This window comes from Sapajus apella, unplaced genomic scaffold (genome assembly GCF_009761245.1).
Source record: "Sapajus apella isolate SASKATOON/1434 unplaced genomic scaffold, GSC_monkey_1.0 scaffold15, whole genome shotgun sequence".
Lineage (NCBI taxonomy): Eukaryota > Metazoa > Chordata > Mammalia > Primates > Cebidae > Sapajus > Sapajus apella.
In genome coordinates this window covers 18467717-18474960 of record NW_022436955.1, presented here as the reverse complement: position 1 = coordinate 18474960, position 7244 = coordinate 18467717, and the positions used below count along the sequence as shown (strand labels likewise).

At 43.7% G+C, this 7244-nt stretch overlaps 1 pseudogene across 1 annotated transcript; it reads left to right on the top strand.

Moving 5' to 3' along the window:
• The first annotated feature begins 371 nt into the window (after positions 1-371).
• Positions 372-1253, top strand: LOC116555633 (annotated as a pseudogene). Its single transcript, XR_004270609.1, has one exon. The product of XR_004270609.1 is annotated as an RNA guanine-N7 methyltransferase activating subunit pseudogene (transcript).
• Positions 1254-7244: the final 5991 nt, after the last annotated feature.

Genomic DNA, 7244 nt, shown 5'->3' with positions numbered 1-7244 from the left:
CCATTGCACTCCAGCCTGGGTGACAAAGCAAGACTCTGTCTCAAAAAAAAAAAAAAAAGGATAATGTGTACTAACCACATGGGGGTTATTTCATTGAGAAATGAAATAATACAGATCACACAAGAATATGTGGAGCGTAATCCTATTTTTGTAAAAAACTATGCACATTTTAAAAAGACTAAACACTGAAATACATGAAGAGAATGGAGAACCCCCCAACACATACACACAAGATAAATTCCCCTACCTGCCTTATGTGTAACAGCACTGAGTAAGCACCATGTGTGTGGGCTGTGCTTTTCAAGACCTTGTAAAATTCACAATCACGCTGTCCTCTATTAATTTTCCTTCAAAAATCAAGGGCAGGATTCTAGCGGAAGGGGCTCCGGTTACGTTGGAGGGCTGGAGTGGTCTGGAGTTCCACGGCGTAGTTGGCTAGAGACCACCTCTCCTGTGGCCTCTTAGTGTCCCGAGGGTGGCGTTCAGCCCAAGCTGGATAGAGACAGCCCTTCGTGGATTTAAACAACCTAAACATTAAGCAATACAGCTGCCTCAAATCTTTGGGAATTTCAGAATGACTGACACTGCCGAAGCTGTTCCAAACTTTGAAGAATGTTTGCTAGTAGATTCACAAAAGACGACGAGGAATATCAGGAATACTTAAAACGCCCTCCTGAGTCCCCTCCAATTGTTGAGGAATGGAATAGCAGAGCTGGTGGGAACCAAAGAAACAAGCAACTGATTGCAAGATAACAGACAGTTCAGAGGCAGGGACAGCAGATGGAGGTGGCCAAGTGACAATCGATCCAATCAGTGGCATGGACGATCCTGGGGTAACAATTACCCACAACACAGACAAGAACCTTACTATCCCCACCAATATGGACATTATGGTTACAACCAGTGGCCTCCTTACGGTTACTACTGATAGAAACGTTGGCAGCTTTTAGCAAAAGCATTTACTCTGTTACCATGACAAAAGTTTGGGTGTCTTCTGTTGGTCATAGTTATACATTTGATTTTAGAGAAGGGATTATTTTTTGGAAGTTGAGATTTAAAAAAAAATAGATCTTACTTGCGGGATGCTATGTTTGCTGGTAATACCTGAAATTGTGGATTATATTGCTTGACTTCTACCTCAGAGTCTTCCTTGTTTCGCGACGTAATAGTACTTTGAGTTTGGTATATTTTCTTATTTGACCTCTAGGAGACCTTTGTTTTACACAGAAATAAAAATTTTTAAATAGAAAATGCTTGCTTTTACTTTGTAAGGTAAGAGAGTATCCATATACTTAGATGTGCTCATTTCTAAAATTCTAGAAGTTAATACAATCAGCTCATGAATGCACAGCTGTGCTGCTTGTGAAAGATTGTACATAACATCAGCAGTTGAAAGATAAAACAATTGCTTTTTTTTTTTTGCTCTTGTTACATGACTGTGGTACTTGTGATTCCTTACTCTATAGATAATGAGTCAGCTCCACATTTATTTGGGTCTCTTTAGAGGGAAATCAGTAATAAAGCTGTAAAATAAGAAAAAAAAAAAAAAAAAGAAAAATCAAGGGCAAGTGTAGAGGGTGTTTTTGAAAAACACATTGCTGGTTCGGCGCAGTGGCTCATGCCTGTAATCCCAACATGTTAGGAGGCCAGGGCGGGTGGATCGCCTGAGGGCAAGAGTTTGAGACCAGCCTGACCAACATGGTGAAATTCCGTCTTTATTAAAAATACAAAAACTTAGACGGGCATGGTGGCACACGCTTCCTCAGCTACTCGGGAGGCTGAGGAACGAGAATTGCTGAGCCCGGAAGTCAGAGGCTGCAAGAGCCGAGATTGTGCAACTGCACTCCAGACCAGGCTACGGAGAGAGACTCTGTCTCAAAAAAAAAAAAAAGTGACAGTTTAAAATGAACCAAAGATCCCAAAGCATAAATAACAATGTGGTTTGTTAGCAGCATATTTAAAAAAATTTTTATTTTGATTTACTTGCTAAAGTGACATCACTATGGGCACAATGACATGTCACTGCACATAATCACCGTGAATTTTGTTCTCTGCTGCATTAAAATCCACTGGTATTTCTTTTTTCTTTTTTTTTTTTTGAGACGGAGTTTCACTCTTGTTACCCAGGCTGGAGTGCAATGGCGCGATCTCGGCTCACCGCAGCCTCCGCCTCCTGGGTTCAGGCAATTCTCCTGCCTCAACCTCCTGAGTAGCTGGGATTACAGGCACGTGCCACCATGCCCAGCTAATGTTTTTGTATTTTTAGTAGAGACGGGGTTTCACCATGTTGACCAGGATGGTCTCGATCTCTTGACCTCGTGATCCACCCGCCTCGGCCTCCCAAAGTGCTGGGATTACAGGCTTGAGCCACCATCCACTGGTATTTCTTACACTGTAGATGGATCTTTTATCCGTTCATGATTTTGTAACATCATGCCTTGCTTATTTGAATAATACCAGTTCGGCCGGATCCGGTGGCTCATGCCTGTAATCCCAGCACTTCAGGAGGCCAAGGCAGGCAGATCACCTGAGGTCAGGAGTTCAAGTCACCTGGCCAAAATGGCAAAACCCTGTCTCTTCTAAAAATACAAAAAAATTAGCCGGGCATGGTGGCAGGCACTTGTAGTCCCAGCTACCAGGGAGGCTGAGGCAAGAGAATTGCTTGAACCTGGGAGGCGGAAGTTGCAGTGAGCCGACATTGCATCACTGCACTCCAGCCTAGGCAACAGAACAAGACTCCATCTCAAAAAAAGAAGAAAAAGAAAAAAAGAGAGAGAGAGAAAAATACAGTTTAATACAGTTTAACCATTTTATTATACAGTATCAAATAACCACATTAACATCACCACTGGGTGCCGGTGCGGTGGCTCACGCCTATAATCCTAGCATTTTGGGAGGCCAAAGCAGGCAGATCCCTTGAGTCCAGGAGTTGTAGACAAGCCTGGGCAACATGGAAAAACATCTCTACCAAAAAAAAATAAACAAAAATTAGGTAGGTAGGTACGGTGGCATGCGCCTGTAGTTCCAGCTACTATGGAAGCTGAGGTGGGAGGATCACTTGAGCCCAGGAGGTTGAGGATGCAGTGAGCTCTGATTGTGCCTCTGCACTCCAGCCTGGGTGACAGAGTGAGACCCTGTCTCAAAAAAAAAAAAAGTTTCGACCTCCTGGATCCCCAGAAAAGGTCTTGGAGATCCCAGGATGTGTAGATCATACTTTAAACGTAATAACAGTATTATCACACATAAAATATTAACAGGGCCAGGCATGGTGGCTTACGCCTGTAATCTCAGCATTTTGGGAGGCTGAAGTGGTGGATCATCTGAGATCAGGTGTTCGAGACCAGCCTAGCCAATATGGTAAAATCCCATCTCTACTAAAAATGCACACAAAACATTAGCCAGGCGTGCTGGTATGTGCCTGTAGTCCCAGCTACTTGGGAGGCTAAGGCAAAAGAATCGCTTGAACCCAAGAGGTAGAAGTTGCAGTGAGCCGAGATCATGCCACTGCACTCCAGCCTGGGTGACAAAGCGAGACTCTCAAAAAAAAAAAAAAAAAACCCACAATATTTCCTTAATATTACTCAAATATCCAGTCAAACTTCATTGTCCCGGTTTGTTGCCCAAACTGGTCTTGAACTCCTGGCCTCAAGCAATCTTCCCATTTCAGCCTCCTAAAGTGCTGAGATTATAGGTGTGTGCCACCATGTCTGGCCCCCAAATTCTTTTCATAAACTTTATACATTTCTTCAGATTTTTAAAACTCAGGATCCGGACTGGCGTGGTGGCTCATACCTGTAATCCCAGCAATTTAGGAGGCCAAAGTAGGTGGATCACTGGAGGTCAGGAGTTCAAGACCAGCCTGGCCAATATGGTAAAACCCAGTCTCTACTAAAAATACAAAAACCAGTCAGGTGTGGTGACAGGCAACTGTAATCCCAGCTACTCAGGAGGCTAAGGCAGAAGAATTGCTTGAACTTGAGGGGTGGAGGTGGCAGTGAGCTGAGATCCCGCCATTGCACTCCAGAGTAAGACTCCATCTCAAAAAAAAAAACAAAAAACAAAACAAAACAAAAAAACAACAGGCTGGGATTCAGTGGCTCACGCCTGTAATCCCAGCACTTTGAGAGGCCAAGGCAGGTGAATCATGAGGTCAAGAGATCGAGACCATCCTGGTCAACATGTTGAAACCCCATCCTATTAAAAATACAAAAATTAGCTGGGCGTGGTGGCACTCTCAACTCTGATTTAGCTGGATATAACAAGAATGACCCTACAATAGCCTGTAGTCCCAGCTACTTGGGAGGCTGACATAGAAGAATTGCTTGAACCCTAGAGGCAGAGGTTGCAGTGAACTGAGATCATGCTGCTATACTCCAGCCTGGCAACAGAGCAAGACTCCATTTCAGAAAAAAAAAAAAGGCCAAATGAATCCACATACTCAGATTGTCTGATGTCTTTTAATATATACATTTACACTCCCTATCTTTTTTATCTTTGCCATTTAGTTGTTGAAAACACTGGGTTGTTTGTTCTAAGGAATTTCCAAATGGTCTGGATTTTCCTATGTTAAAATTTGTATATAAATTGTCAAAGTCAAATAAAATATAGAGATGAATCTAAATTTAAAATGTTTTATTTCGGGGCTGGGTGCAGTGGCTCAGGCCTATAATTCCAGGACTTTGGGAGGCCAATATGGGCAGATCACTTGAGGTCAGGAGTTCAAGACCAGCCTGGCCAAAATGGTGAAACCTTATCTCTACCAAAAATACAAAAATTAGCCGTGTGTGGTTGTGGACACTTATAGTCCCAGATACTTGGGAGGCTGAGGCAGGAGAATCATTTGACCCGAGAGGCCAAGTTTGCAGTGAGCCGAGATCTCACCACTGCACTCCAGCCTGGGCGAGACTGTGTCAAAAAATAAAAATAAAATAAAATGTTTTATTGAGGAAGCAAGAATTGTAATTTGAGGCATCCACACAGACTGGGTAGTCTTCAGTATGTCAGAAGAACAAAGTGAAGTTTGGGAATTTTGTGAGCAAGAGAAACATTATGGATTGTTTTAAAAGCAGCTCACCGGTGCTAGAGACGCTTTTGGGAGCTGGCAAGCTCAGATTAGTGAGTACAACAGGAGGTTAACCAATCTTAGAAGCATGGCAGGTCACTTCAGCAGCTACTAGGTCTAACTGGTTTTAGGGTTACAGCAGGTCTTTTTTTTTTTTTTTTTGAGAGGAGTCTCGCTCTATTGTTTAAGCTGCAGTGCAATGGCACAATCTCAGCTCACTGCAACCTCCGCCTCCTGGGTTCAAGCGATTCACCTGCTTCAGGCCTCCCGAGTAGCTAGGACGACAGGCACCCACCACCAAGCCCAGGTAATTTTTGCATTTTCAATGGAAATGGGATTTCACTGTGTTGGCCAGGCTGGTCTTGAACTCCTACCTCAAATGATCCGCCTGCTTCAGTCTCCCAAAGAGCTGGGGTTAGAGACTTGGGCCACTGTGGTGCAGCTTTTTTGTTTCCTTTTTTTAAAAAATTAACTTGTTTATTTTATAGAGATGATGTCACCCTATCCCGCCCAGCCTGGTCTCAAACTCCTGGCCTCAAGCAATCCTCCCAAACCTTGGCTTCCCAAAGCACTGGGATTAGAGGTGTGAGCCACTATGCACAGAGAATTTATTTCTTAAAATAAGTGCTATGTGCCCCCAAGTGCTTTCTTTTCTGACCTCTCAACCCTGATTTAGTTGGATAAGACAAGAATGACCCAATTTGTTTAACCAGCTTTCACCCAATTTTCTGTTCCCTTATCTGGACTCAGAACCAGAGAAAGTCAATGTTTAAGAACAATTTTTGGCCAAATATTAGCCATGATTCTCTTCTCCTTGCCATGTTTTAAAACGATTATTTTGTGAGGTACTGAATGACAAGTTTAGGCTTTTCCCCCCAAGTGTTTTCTTTTCTTTTTTTGTTTTTTGAGACGAAGTTTGCTCTTGTTGCCCACGCTGGAGTAAAATGGCGTGATCTCAGCTCACTGCAACCTCCACCTCCTGGGATCAAGCAATTCTCCTGCCTCAGTCTCCCAAGTAGCTGGGATTATAGGCATGCACCACCATGCCTGGCTAATTTTGTATTTTTAGTAGAGATGGGGTTTCTCCATGTTGGCCAGGCTGGTCTTGAACTCCTGACCTCAGGTGATCTACCCACCTTGGCCTCCCAAAGTGCTGGGATTCTATAGGTGTGAGCCACTGTGCCTGGCCCATCCTACTTTCTTTAACAACTAGTCATTTTACTTTAGCACTAAATTTATCATGCAAGATCCTCTCATGAAATTACTTCTCTTCAAGCTTTCTTACCAAAAAAAAAAAAAAACCAAAAACCAAAAAACAAAACCTCTTTATTTTTATAACTTTTTTTATATCTCTTTTATCTCCTGGTTCCTTTTACTTTGTTTTATTTATGACCTTTAAATAAGCTTTGAGGCTGGGCGCAGTGGCTTACACCTGTAGTCCCAGTACTTTGGAAGGCTGAGGAGGGTGGATCACTTGGGGTCAGGAGTTTGAGATCAGCCTGGCTAACATGGCAAAACCCTGTCTCTACTAAAAAATACCAAAATTAGCTGGGAGTGGAGGTGGGCGCCTGTAATCCCAGCTACTTGGAGGCTGAGGCAGGAGAATCACTTGACTCTGGAAGGCAGAGGTTGCAGTGAGCTGGGATTGTACCACTGCACTCCTGCCTGGGCAACAGAGCAAGACTCCATTTCAAAAAAAAAGCTTTGAATTAGACAAAAATTGTTCACCCTTTTCAAAAAGACGCACTTTTTAATTTTTTTTTTTATTTTTGGGACGGAGTTTCGCTCTTGTTACCCAGGCTGGAGTGCAATGGCGCGATCTCGGCTCACCGCAACCTCCGCCTCCTGGGTTCAGGCAATTCTCCTGCCTCAGCCTCCTGAGTAGCTGGGATTACAGGCACGCACCACCATGCCCAGCTAATTTTTTTTGTATTTTTAAGAGAGACGGGGTTTCACCATGTCGACCAGGATGGTCTTGATCTCTTGACCTCGTGATCCACCCGCCTCGGCCTCCCAAAGTGCTGGGATCACAGGCTTGAGCCACCGCGCCCAGCCCGACTTTTTTGTTTTTAAGAAAGAATGTTTTTGGCTGGGTGTGGTGACTTACGCATGTAATCCCAGCACTTTGGGAGGGCGAAATGGGTGGACCACGAGGTCAGGAGTTCGAAACCAACCTGGCCCA